The 23378-nt window shown below is 39.7% G+C and overlaps 1 long non-coding RNA gene across 1 annotated transcript; it reads left to right on the forward strand.

Moving 5' to 3' along the window:
• The first annotated feature begins 6010 nt into the window (after window positions 1–6010).
• LOC140715097 (uncharacterized) lies at window positions 6011–21294 on the forward strand. The gene is made up of 3 exons (XR_012096058.1): window positions 6011–6100; window positions 16562–16639; window positions 21155–21294. It is a non-coding gene; the product is annotated as an uncharacterized lncRNA (long non-coding RNA).
• Window positions 21295–23378: the final 2084 nt, after the last annotated feature.

The raw sequence follows: 23378 nt of genomic DNA on the forward strand, positions 1-23378 counted from the left end.
TTTTGCATTCAGCCTTGGCATAGAAGCATCCCAACCATGGACCACATCTGAGTTGTCCAGACATTTCAGATAGCTGAACTGCAGCCCCTCCCTCCATTGCCCCCAGAAGCCTCTACACCAAATTGTCTACACTTCATGCCAGGCTAAACCACACTAGTGACTGCTTTATCTCCCCTTGATAAGAAATCTTTTGAGGTTTCCCCACACAGGTTCAAGCCCTACCAACAATGGAAGTAGCAGTGTAACTAGTCTGCACAGTTTGAGGGACAGCATAGTGGTACAACTACTAGAGTTGCCATTTCACCGTGCCAGAGACATGATTTCAATCCTGATCTTAGGTGCTGCTTGTGTGGAGTTTGCATGTTCTCCTTGTGACGAGTGTGTTTCCCCTGGGATGTGTTGGTTTTCTCCCACATTCAAAATTGGCATCTTGATTAGCTGCTGTAAGTTGCCCTTACTGTGCAGGCAAGTGGGGAGAATTGATGAGAATGTGGGATTTGTAGAAATGGGGGGGTCAATGATTGGTGTGGGCTGTTTGGGCTGAAAGGCCTGCTTCCATGCTAGACCTTTCTCTGACTCCGTGACTCCATGTCTGTCTAACCCACTTTGTTCATTACTTAATGTGGTACTAGTCTCTGAGACAGTGACGTGTAAGCTACAAAGTTGAGCCTCGGTCATCGCCACCCATATCATCCTCTCCCTCTGGCCTTCTCTCCTGCTTTGTCATCTGATGTATCCCTCACCCTCCATGTGGAGGAAAAGCAGGGCAAAGGATGTACTGTTATCATTACTACGATAGGTCTGTCGTGTTGTTTATTCTGAGAAACATTTCCCTACATTCAGAGTATAAGCTTTCATATTCCTGATCATGTAGTTCTAGGCTACCAATCAAGTTAGCAGTTGCTAAGTAGCCATTTTGATGTTGTTCCTTCCTAGAAAGATGACATCACATCAGTTTGCCATCATTTCCGTCTCCTTTTAGTTCCATGGTCACATTCTCCTACCTAATAAATTAACTGTACTGCCTTTCTCAGCACAATCCCCACACAGTTGGATCCATTGGGAACCTTATAATCCCAGTGCACACAGACCAAATCTGCTTTTCTGGCAATACTATATATGTATAACCTTCCTCTTCCCTGGAAACAATTATGCTAGTTTTAGGTCTCACTTGGGAGCCCCTTAAGTTGTGCTATCTTGCTACTTGTACAGGGTTTTGGCTAATGTTTGCCCCATACCCGCAGACCCTAACATGCCCAGCATTGCTGTGGGGGCCAGAACTGTTCCTGTGTCAACATTGCTAGTTCATAGTCTTCTTGCTTGAGTCAAAATCTGTTTTTTTTCTCTCCACAGGTAAGTGCCATTTGTTTTTACTTCACACAAGTCCATTTCTTTACATTCTCATCACCGATTTGTGATGTACACACAAGTTCTTATACAAACTGTGCAGAATGCCAGGAACATAATGAATCACTAAGGGACACAGAGAACAGCTAAAACACCTGCAACGTGTTTATTCTCCTCGCTCCGACTACACTCTGTATGTGTCCACGCTTCATTTTACATCACATGTTTATATATACTACACTAATGAAGATGTATACTGTAGATTAATTCAAAAGGGATATAATAATCACAGTGAAACGCTGTTAATGAGCATACCTGGCAGATTTCAGACACCCTTTGCCAAGGAGGAGGTTTGTGCCTTAGTGGCTCTTTGCTCAAACGGAGGAAGATCATCTCTCCAGTCCAGTGAAGTTCTATCCTTATGACACCCCTGCACCTTCCAAGTAGGAGGCCTCCCTCTCATACCTAACAAACACTATGAGTCACTTTTTCAATGTCATGTGCTTGCAGCTTTGAGCTCTTACGGAGGTGGAAGGGTTGAACGTCAGTAGCTGGGTGAGGCTAGGGCATATTGTGGAAGAGTGAAGGCTGTATGTGAATGTGCTGAACTTTGTGCATATGTGTAAACTTTTCTGTAAGGGTGTGTGTGTGTATGTGTGAGTGACAGAGAGAGAGAGATCTTGGTTGTACATAATTTATGAAGTCATGAACCTTCTTGAGACATTCCTTTATTGATGTTGCCAACTGCAGCATTACAGGAGACTGAAACATCGAGACAGCAGGTGGTGTCGTTGTTGCAGAAGTGATCTCTCTTTCCCTCGCTGGTGAGCAAGAGCCTGTCTGAGATACTAGAGTGTTAGGGTGGACTGTAGCTTTTGATGGACTCTCGATCAAGATCTCTTTGGGGGCTTTGCTACTGCTTGAATGATGGGGGGGGGGGAGGAGGGAGATCAGTGCTTTTGCTGCTGCCTGTACATGGGAGGGAGAGGAGGCTTTGAGGCTCTGATGTTTCTGCCATTCTTTCTTTGTCTTTTTTTCCCTGTTTCATGGATGTCTGTAAAGAGTAAGAATTTCAGGTTGTATACTGTATGCATTTTCAGGTATTAAGTTGAACCACTGAATCACAGAGTGAAAATTTTCCCTGGAGAAAAATATTCAAGCCACTTCCTGCTAAACTCTTCCTAGGATGGCCTGAAGGATCTCCTGGCAAACCTCCTCTCACGCAGTTCACGGGCAACACTTGAATATGAATGTGTGAGCTTTCTCCCTCAGTCCAGCAAGTATCAGCCAATGACATTAAATGTGAAGTGTTTCCAAGGGTAACTGCACAGTACGCATTTTAGAACATAAGACCATTAAAAATAGAAGCAGAATTAGGCCATTTGGCACGTTGAGTCTGCTTCGCTATTTCATCATAACTGATCCATTTTTCCTCTCAGCCTCAATCTCCTGCCTTTGTTACCACCACCCGTATCACTTCATGCTCTGACCAATCAGAATCTATCAACTGCTGCCTTAAATATACATGCTTAGTGCATCTTAATGCTTCTTTCTGGGCTTAACATAACCTAGCACTGTTGCCTACTTACTTTTGACCAAATTTGTTTCTGGGGTATTGACCTGACTTAGTTCAAATGCAAAAAGCAAAAATGCACCCAAAACAGTTGCAACTTATTATTTTGCAAGTAACATTTGATTTAATTGTTGTAATATAGACCTGTGAGTATATTCTTATTAGCTGGATAATGGAAACTCCTGCAATATTATTCTGTATTACGCTATACCCCCAAGATTGTTTTATCAGTCTCCAGATTCCTGCATTAGATGCTGGCTCTGGGAGTGGGTGGGAGTTAAAAGTAACAGAAGTAAATAACATTTGGGAAGTAGAAGAGAAGCCAGAGAGGAAACAGAAGGTTATTGGGACAATTTATCAACAGTGGCACAAATTACTGCCTGGGATGCCCTACTTATTGCAAGGTTTACGTGTGTTCCAGCAACAAGGTTGAGCAGAAGGCATGTTTCCTCTCCTCTAACACTCCTGTATCATTAACACAGAGCAAGTACTGCAAAAAAAGGCATATCTTTCACCATTTTCCAATTGTATTTTTTGTCAGTTCAGCTTCTCCCATTCATCACCAAATAATCTCTTAACAAGTCCACAATGAAGAGTGAGGAATATGGGAAATAAAGTGAGGTAAAATAGTATTATGTATGCACTTTTATTGACCAAATAAGATGAATGCATGCTTTTGTGTAGCTGTAAATCTCCTTTCTTCCCTTTCCAAGTGTTTCTACATGACGTGAGCACTGTGACTTTTATGGTGATTGAGTTGGACTGTTGAGATGCTTGGACAATATCCTATGGATTTTGTAGGTTGTGAGGCAAATCTGTTCTGAGTCTAACTGCTGTATGCTGAAAAGATTTGGGCATTAGTAACTGAAACTCCCTGCCAAGTATTGGAATGCAAATAGTGAGGAAAGACCATAAGAACATAAGATATAGGAGCAAAATTAGGCATTCGGCCCATCAGGTGTGCTCTGTTTTATTATCCTCTCATCCCCATTCTCCAGCCTTCTCCCCGTAACCTTTGATGCCCTGACTAATCAGGACTCTATCAACCTCCTCTTTAAATACAGAGTACCCAATGACTTGGCCTCCATAGGGGTCTATAGCAATGAATTCCACAGATTCTTACCCTCTGGCTAAAGGAATTTCTCCTCTTCTCTGTTCTAAGTGGATGTCCATCTGCTCTGTGCTGTGCACTCTGGCCCTAGACTCCCAAACTATCAGAAACCTCCTCTCCATTTTAACTCTATCTCAGCCTTTCAATATTTGATAGGTTTCCGTTGGATTCCCCTCCATCTTTTAAATTCCAGTGAGTACAGACAGTGAGGATCTCAGGTGGAAAATATAAAGCTTTGACCAAGGTCTTATACTTGAATCTTAAATCATCCTGCTTTGTGTGGACCAACCCATGTTCTCTGCACTTTGCAGACAAAAGGGTGATACTAAGTTATTGTTCATCCTATTTAATCTGTGTAAAAGCCTTCACTGCAAACTTGAATGTAACTGTGTCTGCTGTTCTACCCAAGGAATAAGATATTGTAAGGGGTAATTGATAAGTTTGTGACCTAAAGTAGAAGGAGTCAATTTCAGAAAACCTAGCACATTTATTTTTCCTACATTTACACACTTAGTCCAGCGGTCGTGGAGCATACAGATCCCTTCTTTGTAGAAATCGGCGTCTTGGACCTCCAGAAGTGGTCCACAGCAGGGGTGATTGATAAGTTTGTGGCCTAAGGTAGAAGGAGATGAGTTATTAACTTCAAACTTTCTGCATTTTCACTCAAAGAGTTGAACTGCACGTTCATGTAATGAGAGCTGTGTAACTCATCTCCTTCTACCTTAGGTCATGAACTTATCAATCACCCCTCGTATTTCTGATGGCCAGATGCACTAAGACTCTGTTGATCTCCAGTGTTTCCTCTTCTGTTGACAAAGAGTCGATGGTGCTTTGAATTTGCATTCAATGAGGAGTTTGCAAGGAGATTCACAGGATGAAAGGGTTGATGAATATGCATGCTCTCCTGGAATACTAAAAGTTGGAGTTCACTTGAATGAGGGAGAAGCTGGAATGATACTTGTATCTCGATGGGGATTTACGCACCATTGCTCTCATTTTCCCTGTCATGTTGTCAGATCTAACCACATGTCCTCAATTAACCACAGGAGCAGTATCACCATTACAGCCCTAAAAAACAGATCATTTCAATGACTTTGACTGTTTCATTCTGTAAAGAGCTAGTATGACAATGGGCCAAATGGCCTCCTTCCATGCAACAATTCTGTATGTGTTCTTTAGATAGTTGTGGATTATTCAGCAATTTCAGAAGTGCAATTGTATCTCAGGAAATAAAATATCATTTTTATTATTGTTTCCAAATGAACCGACCTACCAATAATACAGCAATTTTGCCTTAATTAGTACATTCTGTGTATATGAAGGGAGCCCAGCTACAATGATATAGGTACCATGCAAAAAAAAAACCTGGCTTAGAATCAGATGATTTTTCAGCGATTATTGTAGAAGAGCTGGTGATTCTGAAATTTAACTAACTTTATATGTAGAATTATGCCAACAGAATAGTGCTCACTTAATCAATTGATTAATGAAACAATCCTTCAGCTGTTCAGACACAGTACACAGCCCGATAAAATGACATGGTTCTTTGGTTACATATGGATTCAAGTCTTGCACAATAATGTGCGATTGTCAGAGTCTATGAAACCCAGATTGCTCCAGTTGAAGTTTTTTGCTAATACATTTATCAGCCGCTTGGCTGATAGTTTGAAAATCCAAATACACTGCAGTGTTTGTTTTATTATCATAGAATTGCCAACTGTTTTCTGTAAGACAGCATCTGAATAATTGGATCAAATATATGTGCAGTACTGAACCATGCCAATATTGGTTAGAATGATAATAAGTCAGCGATCGGTCATTTATGTGTAATTGATTTAAATGATACTACAGTTATAATGTACTTTTCACCAATTGGATATCTCCATAGAGTGTAGAAACATATAAAAATGATAAATTCCAGTCTGTGACATCATGTTAAAAGACAAACACGCGTCTGGCATCCTGTATTTTTCAGAACAATCTATTTTCAAGGGAGCCATCATGAGTGTCCCTCAAGCCTGAACAAATCAAGAGCAATGTGAAATGAATTCGTTCAGTACTACTTCAAGGTAGGGTGAATTCTGCATAATTCTTTTAAAATGTGGTAAGATATATGCTGATAGGTCGTTAATCTGGTGCAGCCTAAGTGACCCGTATTATGAATTTGTACTGAAGACCAAAGACATGAGTGTTGATAGGTTAACTGCCCACTGTAAATTGTCCCGGGGGGGGTGGGGGAGAGCTGTTGAGAACGTAGGGAGAATAAAATTGTAAATGGGTGGTTGATAGTTGGCATAGATTCAGTGGACCAAAGAACCTGTTTCAAAGCTGTATGTCTGTCTGACTCTTTGACTCACTGACTAACAGTTGAAGGATGTTGAAGTTCTAATATCAGCCCCATGACATTTCATTTTGGACAATACAGCTTGGATTCTGTTAATCTCAATGGAACTTTGGAAAGATTCCACTTCCAGCTACTTTTCCATGTTCTCCCTTTGCACAACCCTTTTCTCATAATGAGCTTCTGGAAGATTTCCTGCCTTCTAGATGAGGTGCATAGGATGGTGGGAGGACACAACAGCAGAGTGGTGAGCACAGTGCTTTACAGTACAGGTGAACTGGGCTCAATTCCCACCGCTGCCCATCAGGAGTTTCGTACGTTCTTCCCATGACTGCTTCGGTTTGCTCCAGGTGATCCAGTATCCTCCCACATTCCAATGACCCACCAGTTGGTAGGTTAGCTGGACATTGTAAATTGTCCCATGATTGGGCTAAAATTGGGAAATTGCTGAGCAGCACGGCTCAAAGGCCCAGAAGGCCCTACTGCATGTTGTATGTCAATAAATAAGAAAGATTGCCAGCAGTGTTACAAGAATTCATTGCAGGACCAGAAGTTTGAGAAGGGAGCATAGAAGATCAGAAGTGATAATGGAATGAAACTCAAGCTCCCACCAAGGTCCTTGGCTGGGATAGTGACCAAAAAAACATTTTCTGGGTGAGATGGAAAGAACTGTTTCCTCCACTTAGACAGCCCCATCATAGAAAACAAAAGAAAAATTATGATGCAGAAGAGGGCATTTAGTCTATTATGTCTGTGCTGATTGAAGATGAGGTACCGAGTTTAAGTCCACCTTCCATCACTCAATCTGTAGCACTGCATTCATGACACTTGAAGTGCGTACCTGGGCACTTTTGAAATGTGGAGCAGGTTTATGTTTCTACCCCCTTTCATGTTGTGAATTCTTGATCCCTACTATAACCTACTGAAAAAGAAAATGTTGTCTTCCCTTTAATCCTCCTACCAATTTCTTTGTATCAATGTCCTCTGGTTTTGAACAGTCCATAGGGGGAGTGGTCCTCTGTGTCTATGCCATTCATAATTCTATGCATTTCTTGCAAAGAAAGCTAGCCTACCTCCTTTAATGGGGTATAGTGGGGCATAGTGGTTAGCATAACACTTAACAGTGCCAGCATCCCGGGTTGAATCCCTGCTGCTGCCTATCAGGAGTTTGTATGTTCCCCCAGTGTCTTCTTGAGTTTCCTCTGGGTTCTCCAGTTTCCTCCCACAGACCAATGACGTACCGGTTGGTAGGTTAATTAGTCATTGTAAATTGTCCTGTGATTAGGCTAGGGTTTAATCAGGGGATTGCAGCTCCAAAGACCGGAAGTGCCTATTCTGCACTGTATCTCAATAAATAAAACAGTAAAATAAAAAATCTAAATTTTCCAATGTTGGAAACATCCTTGTAAATCTCAGCACCCTCTCAAATCTTTCTGATAATGTGGTGAACAGAACTAATTACCAAGCTGTGGCTTAACTAATACTGCTTTAGTTCACACTCTGCTGATTTTATATATTTCAGCTAGCAAAGAAAATATCCTATATACCAGTTAGTCATTTTATCAACCTGTACTGTTGCTTTTAACACCGACATCTCTCTGTTCCTGCAAACATCTTGATATGCTTCCACTGATTCTGTACTCCCACGCTTTGTCCACACTCCCCAACTGCAATATGTCACATTTCTCCAATATGTCACATTTCTCCAGATTCAACTTCATGTGCTGATTTTCTGTTCACCTGTCCAGCACTGATATCCTCCTGAGATCTATCCTTCTCCCTGTCAGCCACATGGCCAGGTTTTGTATCATCTACAAACATCTTTATCTTTTAAACCTTTATTTTACACACATAATGGGAACAAATGCTCAGACCTGTGAAACCCCACAGGCAGTGGCCTTCCGGTATCATAATCACCTGCACAGGTTACTGCTTCCATCTTTGCCCATCCTTATGAAGGGTCTCAGCCCGTAACTTTGACTCCAATGCCATATTCAAATTAGTTGATGATACCACTGTCATAGGCTTAATCAAAGGTGCTGGCAAATCAGTATATTGGAGCAAAATTAAAAATCTGGCTGAGTGGTGCTGCAACAACAAGCTCTTACTCAATGTCAGCATGACCAAGGCACTGATTATTGACTTGAGGAGGAGGAAACCAGAGGACAATGAGCCAGTTCTCATCGAAGGATCAGAGGTGGAGAGGGTCAGCAACTTTAATTTCTTCGGTGTTATCATTTCGGAGGACCTGCCCTGGGCCTAACACGTAAATGCAATTACAAAGAAAGCACTGCAGTGCCTCTACTTCCTTAGGAGTTTTCGAAGATTCGTGACATCTAAAACTTTAACAGACTTCTATCGATGTGTAGTGAAGAGTATATTGACTGGCTGCAACACAACCTGGTATGGAAAGTCAATGCCCTTGAATGGAAAATCCTCCAAAAGGTAATGGATACAGCCCAGTCCATCATGGGTAAAGCCCACCCTACTATCGAGCACATCTGGATGGGATATCATTGCAAGAAAGCAACATTCATCATCAGGGACTCTCACCACCCAGATTTTACTCTCTTCTTGCTACTGCTGTCAGGAAGAAGGTACAGGAGGCTCAGGACTCACACTGCCAGATTCGGGAACAATTACTACCCCTCAAGCATCAGGCCCTTGAAACAAAGGAAATAACTTCCATCAACTTCACATGCCCCATCTTTGAAATGTTCTCACAACCTATGGACTCCTTTCAAGGATTTTTCATCTCATGTTCTCAATGTTTACTGCTTACTTAGTTGTTGTTATTCTTATTCTTATTATTTATTTCCTTTTGCATCTTTCATTGATTCTATTATGGATTCATTAAGTATGAACACTAGAAAATGAATCTCAGAGTTACATATGGTGGCATATATGTACTTGATGATAAATTTATTTTGAACTTTGTCTGTTTATTTCCCTTCACAGATGCTTGCTGACTTGTTGAGATCTCTCAGCCTTTTGTGTGTGTTGTTCAAGATTGCCAGCATTAGCAGAATTTCTTGTGTCTTATCATTATATTTGCTCCCTACTACTGAACCAATTTGCTACTCTGCCTTGGATCCCATCGTTTCTTACTTCTGTGACCAAGTTGCCAAGTTAGGTCTTGTCGGAAGACTTTGCTAAAATTCATGAAGACCACATTAAGTATATTGACTTCATTCATCATCATCATCATCATGTGCCATGTCATATGGCATGGGCAATTGTTTTCTCCATGGCCATGATTATTCCTGGCAAATTTTAGTGCACAAGTGGTTTGCCATTGCCTTCTTCTGGGTAGTATCTTTACAAGAGGTGTGACCTGAGCTCCCATTTGGCTAAGCAGGGCAGCATTATGAGGATCAAGTTTTTTGATATCTCGAGTGCCTTCAATACCATACAACCCTCATTGCTGGGGGAAAAGCTCTGTTCAATGTAGACAGGCACTTCCATGTATCCTGGATAATGGACTACCTGACTGGCAGACCACAGTTGGTGAGGCTTCAGAGTTGTGTGTCAGACATGGCTATAATCAGCACTGGGGCCCCACAGGGACTGCATTGGCTCCCTTCCTGTTTACCCTGTATACCTCAGACTTTAAATACAACACTGAGTCATGTCATCTGCAGAAATTCTCTGAAGACTCAGCAATAGTTGGGTGTATAAAGGGAGGACAAGAGGATGAATACAGGGCCCTGGTGAAGGACTCTGTCAGATGGTATAAGCTGAATCAGCTGCAGCTCAACATCAGTAAGACAAAGGAGATTTTAGGAAGACTAAGCCTGAACTGTTCCCTGTTACTATTAATGGTGAGGACGTGGATTTGGCGAGGACCTACCAGTACCCGGAGATGCACCTGGATGACAAACTTGAGTGGAGCACCAACATAGAGGCAGTGTACAAGAAGGGCCAGAGTTACCTTTACTTTCTGAGGAGACTGGGGTATGCAGGCCTCTCCTTCACATGTTCTACTATTCTGTTGTCGCCAGTATAATCTTCTATGCAGTGGTGTGCTGGGACAGTGGCATCTACAGAGGTGATGCTCTGGCTCAATAAACTGACTAGAAAGCCCGGCTCTCTTATAGGAGTCAAACTGGACACACTGGAGGCTGTGGTAGACCAAAGGACCCAAAGAAAAATCCTTGCAATTCTGGACAAAGTTTCTCACCCTCTGCATGCCACCTTGGCTGAACAGAGGAATGCTTTTAGTAATAGACTAAGACAACTGTGCTGCTTCAAAGAGCGCTATATGGGGGCATTCTTTCCCCTGGCCATTAAGCTCCCTAATGAGTTGACTTATAGCAGGGGATGTGATGACCCGTCCAGTTAGACTTTTGAGGTAACTTGTTTTTTATTCTTTCTTACTAGTCTTCTAAGGTTTGTATATCTTTGCACTTGTAATGCTATTGTGACACTGTAATTTCCTTTGGGATCAATAACATATTTATCTATCTGTCAATACTCTACAGAGATTGGCTGCCTGATGTCAGTGATTGCGTAACCAGGTCTTGTGATATGCTCCAGCTGCTCATACAACCATTCATCACCTGCTCCCATCACTTCATGTGACCCTCACTGGGGAGCTAAGCAGGTTTTACACTTTGCCCATGGGTGGCCTGCAGGCCAGCGGAGTGAAGGAGCACCTTACACCTCCTTTGGTAGAGATGTAACTCCATCCTGCCACCCACTAATATCATTAACCTCCTCAAAAGGTTCAGTCAGATATGACATAAAAACAGAGGATGGTGGAAGTATTTGGCATGTCAGCCAATGTCTGTGGAGAGAGAAAAACAAAGTAAGAACTTCAGGTCAAAAATCTTTCATCAGGACTCTTTACCTTTTCAGATTTCCAATATCTGCAGTTTTTCCACTTTAAATCTAATGCAATTTTCCCTGAACAAATTCATGCTGATTATCTTTAATTAGTCTATGGCTTTCAAAATGAAAGTTTATATTGTCCCATAGCATTAATTTCAAGAATTTGCCCACTATTGAAGTTAAACTAACTGGCCTGTAATTACACAATTTACTCCTTCCTCTCATGTTAAAAAAAATACATTTCCACCCACTTAGCTTCATCTATCACCTTCTAGTTATCCTCCACCCCCCCCCCCCCCCAACCATTTTATTCTGGCATCTTCCCCTTTTCTTTCCAGTCCTGAAGAAGGGTCTTAGCCTGAAACATCGACTGTTTATTCATTTCCATCGATGCTGCCTAACCTGCTGAGTTCCTCCAGCATTTTGTGTGTGTTGCTTTGGATTTCCAGCATCTGCAGACTTTCTCATGTTTATGATTAACATACCTCTTCTTCTCTGTAGCCATTGGGGACTAGAAAATGATAAACCATTAACTTTAGTTTTATCAGAGCTCCTTCATTCCAGACGGAATATCTGCATGTTCTTCTCTTTGCTTCTTTTTAACAGCCTGGGATTTATTTCATCAACACCTGGCAATTTATCAACATTCAAAAATGCAAAACCTTTAATACCTCCTCTCTTACTATGTTTATCCCATTCAATCTATCACCCATGTTTTACTTCAGCTCCAGTGACAAACACACAGTAAATGCTAGCATTGGTCTCATTTATCTTCTTGGATCCAGGGGACAGAACTGGACATGGTAGCATCCATTTAACCATCTGGAGCTATTGCACGTACTCCAAAGGGAACTATGTTGAGCAATGTTTTCATAAAGGGATTTGCATGTGCTCCTATCGCCTGCCAGTATCAAGCAGATCATGATGTCAAGCACAATGCAAGGCTGACTTGACATCATCATTGCCATTCCGAATTTTGAATCTCCGGCCCGCATCTCACATAATCTTTCAAAGAAAAACACATTAATCATGTAAAGACATCCCAATTGCCATCAATAATTAAGGAACTAATCAGTTCATCTTGAGTTGCTTCCCAAAGCAGAAATGGCTGATACTAGAGAACATCATTTTAAGGTAATTGGAGGAAATATAGGGAGTGGTGTCAGAAGGAGATTTTTTTTTACACAGAAGGTGGTGGGTGTGTGGAATGCACTACCAGGGCTGGTGATAGAGGGACATTTAAGAGACTCTTATACACAGGCATGTGGATGAAAGAAAAATAGAGAGCTATGGGCTGTGTAGGAATAAAGGGTTAGATTCATTGTGCAGTATGCTTATATAAGTCAGCAAACATCCTGGGCTGAAGGGACTGTACTGTGCTATGTTCTGTAGTCTACGTTGCTTTTTCACTTCTGGCTGCAGTAGGAATTGTATATGTTTTGGATGCTTTCTATCATTGCTTAAAAAATCAATATTTTCCAGAATGTGGTGCAGAAGTACGATTTGATGACTCAGTGTGTAACTGAGAGATAAATGGTGATTTGGTGAGCATAAATGGGAGCAAACACAGAGGCTGCCAAGAATACAAAAAGCTGTTGTTAAAGGGGAAGGGCAAGAAGTGGACTATATTTAGGGAGCAATTCTTGTGTCTGAATTTCAATGAAGACCAGTCCAGGAAACATTAGCACATTCTTATAGGGGTTTTGCTTATCATCTGCTAATTCCTGCAGCTGTTACTTCAGCTTCAGTACAGAGACAGGACTGTATTGTTAGTGACTGCAAAGGTGTCCACAGTTATAAATTACATTTTCAAGTTTGCAAAGTACTGCAGCATTATGATGGGCTATTGGAAGTTTCCTGAGCAATTTTATCTCATTTGCTGACATAAAAAAAGTTTGCAAAATGTGCAACCTTCTCCATGGTACAGATTGCAACTGCCTGCAAAGTTTGTTGCTTTGTTATGGAAACGTAGTTGGGAGCTGCAGGAGCTTTTACATATTGAATCATCTAGCCAATAACAAGCATCCTAATAATAGTCCCAATGCAGTCATTCAGCGGCAATCCATCGTGCAAGGTGTACCTCAATAACACTGTGTGAGAAAGAAAAGTTAATGGATGACAAGGACTATTTACATCTGTATCCACAACTGTACATACAAGAAGAACATTTGTGCTACAAGTCACCATTACCCTACAGCAACAATTTCACCATCTGAACTAATCTGGGGGAAGTCTTAAATTCTTCACTGGGCTCATCTCAATATTTAAGAGCAAAAGAGATAAGAATTAGACTATTCAGCCCTCAATATTAAATGTTCTTTGCTCGCCACTATTTCAGTGCCATATGCCTTAAATCCAACCCGACATCCATTGATTTCTTTAATATCTAGAAATCTACTAATTGTTGCCTTTCTTATAACAGGCTACGGAATATTGCTATCACAAGGTTTTGGTCTTGGTTGCTCTTATCACTTATGGAGCATTTTCCTAACACACAAAATATTAGAGCTTTGAAAGTGTTAATACAAGGAAAGGAAAAGCAAAGGCTGATGATATATACTTATTTTATTTAGAGATACAGCAAAGATTAGGCCCCGCTGGCCCCTCAAGCTGTAGCACCCAGCAACCCCCCGAAAACCCTGATCTAGCAGAACCTAATCACATGACAACTTACAGTGACCAATTAACCTACCCTAGAGTGTGAGGATACCAGAGCACCTGGAGAAAACCCATGAATTCCATGGGGAGAACGTGCAGAGACTTCTTACAGAGGACACCAGGATTGAACTCCAAACTCCGATGCTCTAAGCACTATGCGAGAGTGGCACCTTAGCAAAAAGCAAAAGTAAACTACCCACAAACAAACTCGAAGCAGCTGAGGATCTCTTTGCCAGCTTCTTTTTGCTAGGGTTGAATGTTTAGTGGAGATGTGTACCACCTAGTACTTGATTTATTTTTTTCTTGTTCTAGTGACCATACCTATTTGATGCTCTTTAGACTAGTATGAAAAGTAGGTAAATTATTCAATGTGTGTCATTAAAAGTGGTGTATTTGCAATCGCATACTTGTGATGTGATCATTCTTTAGGACCCCACCTTAGCTGAGAGAGATACATTCCAAAAGTACTGCATTCCAATAAATTGCACAAAGAAAGACGACCCATATTGCTGGTGTTAAGAACAAGCCTTGATAGCATATGAACTGGATTATTGACTTGGCCACAAATGTTTTGGGCCATTTGTTTTGTCATGCATGCAGTGTTGGTTGATGGCATAGAACAACTACTGACATGATGCCAACTGGCTGCTCCTTTACTGCTCCATAAAATCCATCACTGGAAGAAATCAGCAAAAGTATTGCATGCTGGTCATTTGAGCTCCAAGATGAATGCTGAAAATGGATTGAAGTTGACACTGGCTATCCTGGAGTTTAGATGTTCTGGCTTTAGCAATGCTGAGGGTTTATTCATAAGGGATAGTCCAACTGCTTCCATAGCCTGAAGCTCTGCACTCCAGATGTTACTCATCAAACCCTCACTACGCTATTCCTTCACCATCAATACGCTTCATCTGATGTTTTATTTTTAACTTGCAGCAACTGCATTGAATCCAATTCACACGGGATACGGATGTCTGTTTATTTATTAATCAAATGAGGCAATGTGGACTCTAAGCTGTGTATGTGATGAGGTGCAGTCAATGAGCCATATTGTTAACATTTGCCCTGAACTTGCGTGTCACAGCAGAATCCATTCAGCTGGCCCGGATATCAATAATGGGCTATGAAACGTCAACATACAAATTTAGCATCCTCATTTCTCCTCTTGCTTACCCTAGTCACATGACAAGAGGGAAGTTTAGCTTCACTGTGAGCATCCTGAGTGAGTAAAGCTCTGCTGGTGAGCTTAGGGTTCAGCCAAAAAGTCATCTCCACGTGCACTTATTATGCTGTTGACTCCTTGCTCTGTGAAGAAGGCAAATGGAAGAAGATTAATATATAATGCTCATAAATGACAACTAATAGCTTATCTTCTATTTCTAACACCTTTCAGTAGAATCTATATTCTGGTTTGGAAAAAAAAATAACTGACACTTGTACTACTGCATTAACTTTATTCTTTAAAGGAGGGGTGTCCTTTTAAAATGAAGGGGAATATCAGTAGCTACAGAGTAGTCAGTCTGTGGAATTCATTGCCACAGGCAGCAGTGGAGGCCAAGTCTTTACGTGTATTTAAGGCAGAGGTTGATAGATTCTTGATTGGTCAGGGCTTGAAGGGATACAGGGAGAAGGCAGCGATTGGGGCTGAGAGGGAAAATGGATCAGCCATGAAGAAGCAGAGGAGCAGACTTGCTGGGCCAAATGGCTCAACTTATGGTCTTATGATCTTTACTTAATGGATTTTATTTACTGAAAAATGTAAGAATAAAAACTTTTAATGGCTTTCATGTTCAGTCATTGAATTGCTTTTCACTAAACTCAAAGATTAATCAGCCCAGGGTATGAATTGGGATGTATAGCAAAGCTATCGAGTAGTCATCTTGATAATAGCATAATAATGATGGAAACATGTAATTAACCAATGAATGGTCAGGTTGACAAGACAAGATATACAATTTATCATTCATCCACTCAAAGCTTCTCTTAAAAAGGTATTTAAAACTACATTTAATAAAATCACATTTTAAAACATTTATACTATTAGCTATAATGAGCCTGAAGAAGAGATTGAAGTAAGTAATAGAACTAAACTATAATTGTAATAAGAAATTTTCCATCTAAGTGTACCACACTCTATATCAGAAACAGAGGTCATTTGCCAAATAGCTGTTTGGAGCTTTGTCCTTAATTGTCTTTTTTCCCATATGGTAAATTTCAACAACAAAAAAATTTCCAGTTCAGTATGCGTCACCATTACAAGAATAGATCCCTATGGATTTCCAGAATCCTTTACGGAAGACTGTTGGAGATTTATTACACAGGAACATCAAGCATGGTTTTAATATACTTCTCATCTGAATCAAATTGACACATTTTACATTCTTTTAAACATAATGAAATTCCCTTACAACACATGATATTATAAATGACCTCACCATCTGAATTTATGATACAGGTCTAGCCTATAATTCAATACTTTGTGGCATTTTTTTTTAGTTTTTAAAGTTTTAAAAGAGAAAGAGATTAAGTATGTTATGGCTCCCCGTGCACTGGTTCCATACACATTTCTAAATTTAAACTAAACATGAAGTTGCAATGCATGGATTGTAGGCATATGGTAACATAGGTACTGACATAAATCATAAATTTATTAACTTTGTTTATTTGACTAAAATAATGTTTTCCAAATATTTTTTTTCAGAAGAATTTGATGAAAGGTGGCAGCCACATGATTTCTGAAGACTTCAGGCAGCTTCATGGGCTCTGAGAAATTTGAAATGTATGCATTACAAATACCAGTTTGTTAAATGCCACGATAACTAATTGAGCTTATCTTGTACATCTTTTAGGTGTTGTTCACTTCCCAGTAATTGCATGTAATTTTTTTCCTAATTTTGAAGCCTGTAATTTGGCATACTAGTAAATTAGGAGCCATAATGAGTGTAAATGAATTAGAGGTTTTTGATGAACTGATTGTCTGGCATTTGCAAATGTGTATTTTGCATAGGAATCATAAACTCACTTAGCATAAATTATGCTGTGCTATACAAACAAAAACACAAGGTGAAGAGCTATTAATCGTATCCAGTTTCTTTAATTTAATAATGGTCAGAGAAGGAGCTTCAATAAGAGATGTTCGACAGTTTCTGGAGGTGGAATATCATTGATTCTATCTCCTTTGATAATAATCCATGCCAGCACAACCCACCATTTTACATAAATTATGAAGTTACAACCACTAATGGCTTGCTTAAGGAAAAAAAAAATTTTTTTAGCTGCTGTATGGAATGTTTTGGTCAAAGCACTTTCTCCCCCACCTTCTTGAAGTGGCAAGAAGAATCCTGCTTGAAATGGCATGCTGATGCGAAGCCTTTAAGCCTTTGCACTCAGGATCGATTTTGCAGTCTGAAGGCTCACTTAAGGTTTGTGAGCCTATGTGTGAATATGAAAGTGGCAAGACAAACACATGGATCTGTCTACAGTATGTTTTCTGTCCATTGCGGCCCGATATTGTGTTGTGGTCCGACTCATCGAAGTACGTTCTTCTGCTTGAGCTTACTGTGCCGTGGAAGAACGAATGGAGGAGGCCTTCGAGTAGAAAAGAGCCAAGTTTGAGGATCTGAAGAACAACTGCTAAAGAAGAGGCTGGAGAGCAAAGTGTTGGCCCGTGGAGGTCGGGTGTCGTGGCTTTGCAGGCCGGTCGCTCTGCAAAGTATACACTGCACTTGGAAGCACGGGAGAGAGAAGAAGAGCCATTTCTACCACCACAGATGCAGCAGAGAAAGTGTCAAGATGGCTCTGGGTAAAGAGAGTAAATCTGTGGGTTGCTGCTAGGGCACAGGCCAGGGTCTGATCAACCCCGGTCGGGTCGCCTGGGCGAGGATGTATGATGTTGAAAGGCCCGAAACGCCTGACGACCCCAGGTAACATCACTGACGATGCACCCTAGCTTAGCATCATGCAGATGTTTTGTAAGAGCAGTCCCAGCTTGGGCTTTAGTGGCTTCTGAATCATGTGCAAGTGCGGAAATTGGGAGGGCAAAAGGGTGCAGGTCGATTGCTCTTCCTTGTGTACCTTATCAAAGTGAAATCACAGCAGCATTGACAGAGGCCTAAGATCAATTCATCAACCTATTCAAATCAGTGAATATTTTGTGGTTCAAAAGCATCCTAACCAATGAAGAAATAAGGAACAAAATAAAAAGGAAAGTAACTAGTTTTGAATGCCTCTATCATTTTCCTGATCTCTGCCCTTTGCTTTTCTTCCTAGTTACAGTTAGCAAGAAGCTTATAAAGTTGAGATCAACAGTATACTTGCATAAACCATGAAACAAACTCCTTTTGATAACAAATGGATATTTTCGTAATGAATAATGCCACAAGAGAATTTTTTAACACATGCAGTTTTTTTAAGTTCCTAACTATAAGGAAACTACATCATGCCCCTCATTAAGCAGTGTGGCTTTAATTTATTCTATAGTTTTTTAAAAAAAAAATTACTTAAATTCAAAAAATAAATAACAAGGATATTCTCATGCAGAGTACAGAAAAGACATTGTGACTGAGGGAAAATGGTTGTCAGTTTAATAAGTTTTTTGTACTATTACAGGAATTTTAAAGTGTTTCTATGTTTTACATTTGTTATATGAACATATACACAAAACAGGTAGAATGTATAACACTGTGAACAGTAAATCTTGATATTAATATAATCTGAAAATAATTGTCTTCTGAGGTAACAACTTCCAAGTGAATTTCTTTTGAACACCAGCCATTTATGAAGCTCTGCTATACTAACCATTCAAAATTATTGCCTCATTGTAGAGCGCTTAATTGAATGCTATACAAAACAAAACAAAACAACTTTTTCAAGACTGGCTGGTGTTTTGGATTCTTTTAACAAGTCAAACTCTGGGCCTTGGATAAGCAGACCTCCCATAGCAGACATTAGCTGGTTGTGAGGCACTTTGGTATGTAACAAAGGGAACAATACTGGGAAAGAAGCCAACGTAGAAATGCTGGCGCCTGGAACCTAGGGATTTGCCTCCTAGTAATATCACTAGGCCTGGCAGTTCTTTTAGGTTGGAAATGGCATACTGTGATCAATGCCTTTGCCAAAGGGATTTAAATAGAGGTAAGAGCTGGCAAATAGCATTTTTCTGCAGTTTTCATACTGTGTGCTGATATAAAAAGGAGTGGTGTGAAAAACTGCAATCTATTAAACCACACTACTTCATGACTCCAACCTTCAGCTGATTTTTTTTTTATTTTCTGATCGTGCTTTGCCACCCAGAAAGCAGAGACATTAAACAGAAAGTTAAAACCGCTGTCATTCAGAGCAATGCATGCAAACATGAAATTATTGACATGAGCTCTAAAAATGACAGCAGTAGAATTGTGCAGTTGAATCTATTCCCTAAGTGCTTGAACCATATAATGTTCTTATTAATTCTATTTGGAATTGTTAAAAAAGGGAGGTTACAGGCTGGAGAAGGGACCTGGTTTGCTCATGAATACTTACCTTGCTTCCTCCCTGGTGTCCTTGGACTGTCATCGCCAACCTTTGAAGCTGTATCTGATTATCCATGCAGCAATTAATCATAATTAAGCAGGCCAGAGAATTGGAAAGGTAGAAGGAGGGTGGCTGCAGATCTGGCATTCATCCTGAGCAGTCTCTGTTCCCTTTTGGCTTGCAGACTACTTGTTTGGTTCCATGTTTTGAGAAAATGACCCCCCTGTGATCTGTCCCATTTGTGTTTTGGTAATCTTGGTTGAACTTAGTTCCAAAGCATTCACATTTGTGCTATTTCCAGATGAAAAAAGGGCTGAATATAAATTGCACCCTCAATACCAAGTGACTGACTTTTTTTTAATTAGGCATTCATAATAATGTATTTCATAATAAAAATTCCACCAAAGCACACACATTGCTATAAAAATTGCCACAGATTATAAATAGAAGGCTGGTTTTTTTCATTTTTTTCCATGTATGTTTAGTATAACTGCTATTTCTTTCAAACTAACAAATATTTATTTCAGAATAAGTTACATTCGGAAGCAGAAGAAAAAGGAGATGATATAAATAAATATGCCCTGTACAAGACTTTTTATTATTTTTTGGTGCTGATACATTTAAATCAGGAACATTTATTTCACAATGACGTTTATATTATATTTGCTTAAGAGTAGGATAAAGCTATTGGTTTATTGAAAATACATAGAAGTTATTTCTTTCTGAGAAATTCAGTTCTTAACTAAACAATCTAAAATTTTGAAACAATTTACCCTAATTTTGGAGAATGTTGAATGTATGTTTAAGTCATTAAAAGCCTGAACAAATGCTAATTTATACAATAAGCTACAGTGTAAAATTTGCAGATTGGTTCCCTCAGCATTAAGACATTAATAACCAATGGATGAAAGGGGTTCAGTGTTTCATTTGAGAAACATTTTCCTGACCCCCCCTTTGGAGCTGTTCCAACTTTTAGAGATGATAGTGTTTAAACATAAGAAAGGGTGAATGCAGTTGCTTTGTTCATTGTGTCGTGTATTTCATATTTCAGTAATGTTTGAGAAATATATTGGAATGGCACAGTCGTGTAGTGGTTAGCACAATGCTTTACAGTAGAGGTGACTGGGGTTCAATTCCCACTACTTCCTGATAGGAATTTGTATGTTCTCCCAATGAGAACGTGGGTTTCCTCTGAGTCCTCCAGTTTCCTCCCACAATCCTAAATCATACCAGTTGTTAGGTTAATTAGTCACTGTAAATTGTCCGCTGATTAGGCCAGGATTAAATCAGGGGATTGCTGGGTGGCATGTCTCAAAGGGCTGGAAAGGCCTACTCCGCCTTGTATCTCAATAATATTGTAAAGTATTGTTTGATTAAGCATTCTTGTTTGTTTAAATAATATATTGTGAGTAATATGTAAAAATATGTGAATCACATAAGTCATGACGCTACCATGTGATAAGTGCGTGTCTCGCTTAAAGAACAAACTAAGACTTGCGTTTCTTGAGCTCCTATGTTTTTCTTTCAATTAGTTTTAATCTTTTGGAGTTATAAAACATAACACATTGCATTCATCAGTATGGTAGTTTTATGAAATACAGTTGTTTATATCATAACTGTGTAGTAATTGAGAACTGGAGAGACCTACAGATGAAAGATGAGCATCAGAGGTTGAACTGCTGACAGCGGGGATTTAAGCAGAATTAACAATATCAATATTGTGCCTCATCACAGATTTGAGTTTCTTAATAATATTGATTGTCATTATTATCCTCTCTTCTAGTTTCCTCGTCATCATGGAAGTATGGCCAGGGGCCTCTGAAATTAACACTCTACAAATAAAATGGAGGCTGTGAACCAGGATTAAATCAAAATGAATTTTAAGCAGTAGAATGTAATTGCAGCTGTTTTCAGTATATGGCTTAATAGTGAATTTGATTAGAGATAGTTCATTATTTAATTAAAATATGTGTTCATCAGACAATGCACTCTGGCTAACCTTTTTCATGAGCTTCTGCTATTTAATGCCATGCACAGTGTTAGTGGAGAGAATAAATATAGACAAAACACTAACGCTTTTCTGAATGAAGCTTATGAAGTGATGATGAATTTCTATGGTGATTTGCTAGAATTTCATATCAGGTCAATGAGCTATAATAAGCACAGTATGCATGCTTAAGCAGATTGATAGCACATATCTGTTATTTCTTTTTTATGAACAGTTGGCATCTGAGTCTTAACTATATGTCATTGTAAAATCTTTCTGAGTGTGCACATCCTGTCCACAAACTGTAATTCAAGTTGTCACAGTTTTGGTCACAATTTGCTTCACTATTTACATTGCAAACTGTTAAATCAGTGTTAGCCTTTCAGCGTATTTACATGCCAACTACCACAGTGCAGTTTCAGAGCATGTTCATTAGATGGCTCAATGGAATGGGTTTCTGAAATTCGCTCTTCCAATACCATCTCCATCTTGTATTAGCAATATACCTTGCATTTATTCAATAACTGTGGGCAATGCCATGGGCAATTTTCTAATATATTGTGAAAAATGCATTGAATATTGTAATAAGCTTACTTATTATAAAGAACATTGCTATCAGTGTTCCAAAAATATTCTTTTCAAAGCAATGGTCATTCAATTAATTAATGTGTAAAGAAATGGGCATACTTAAGAGTTTTGTTCCAATTTGCTCTCCTGGCTTTGCTCTCTGCAATGTCTATCAGTACTTTACTTTTTTGATGACAGAGCATAACAAGGGTAGAATGAGCAATAAATTACCCTTTAATGCTCAACTAACAGCACTGACTAGCTGACCAGCTTAATTTGATTCAGCCCTTCAGTAATTATGCAACTAATTGGAGTCCTTTAAGCATCAAGCTCTTTGATAAGACTTGGGCTGCCTGAATTATACAACAGCTTGGTTTGGCTTAATCTCCCTGCAACATTCCAATTGCATTTCTCACCTTCAAGTTTAGTCAAGGATCCTTGCAATGTCACAGCTATTGTCTTGAACCAGATGTTTTGTCCTGACCAACTGGATTTGGAGAACTATGAACAGTTCCACTGCTCTGCTCATGCAAAATTGCCGTTGAAATGATACTCTAGAAGAACAAAAAGGATTATCCTTCTCTATGAGATATTTGAGTATGGTTTTCTTATCTTAATGCATTGAGCTTTAGATCTTTCCATCTTGTGATTCCTTCTGTAGACCCTTTAGTGATGGACACTTACTGGTCAGGTATGGGTATCCTATTGTAAAGCAGGAGTTGCTTTATTTGTTGTCCTTCAGTGAAGTAAACAAGTGGGCTGTCCATACTGACAGACGCTTAACCGGCTTGCACTGCAAACCCATGGGTTTTGAAAAAAACTTTTAATATTCTCTATATGTCCATGAAGCTAGATTAGCAGTACATATAAACCCATAAAATTTCAGTATATCATTTGGGGTCTATATCACTTGATCTAATCTCCTAGTGTCTGTGGATTCTGCACATCATGGCACCTCTCAAGCCCAACTAACCTGTGGACTGTATGACCGGGGCCAGATCATCCAAAGAATGAGCAGTTCCTGGGTTTCTTCACCATCCAGCACTATAATTCTCCCAGTCTCTCACTTGTGCAGTGTGATGCAGTGTAATTCACATCCGTGATCTCTGGCGTACGCATAACCAGGAAAGGTAACTGCACCCAATAGTCTTCACCAGCAACCCAACAGTCTCAGTTCCACTGTGCTATATCTAAAAATATACAAAAAGTATAAAAATTACACCTGTTACCCAGCGTATTCAGCCTGTCCAGGAAGTCATCAATAATTTTCTCTTGATTTGGGTTGCATATGCTAAATTTGTAACTCATGAAAACCTTTGAATTTGCTGGGTTTAAATGTCCCTTCAAAGTTTTCACAATGTTGTCTTAGAAATTTTGTCCCTGTTTCACTGTGCTGGTAAAGATCTCAAACTTCTCAAGTCCTGCCGCCAACAGCTATATCATGCTCTTCTTC

The sequence above is a fragment of the Hemitrygon akajei genome, chromosome 23, assembly GCF_048418815.1.
Source record: "Hemitrygon akajei chromosome 23, sHemAka1.3, whole genome shotgun sequence".
Lineage (NCBI taxonomy): Eukaryota > Metazoa > Chordata > Chondrichthyes > Myliobatiformes > Dasyatidae > Hemitrygon > Hemitrygon akajei.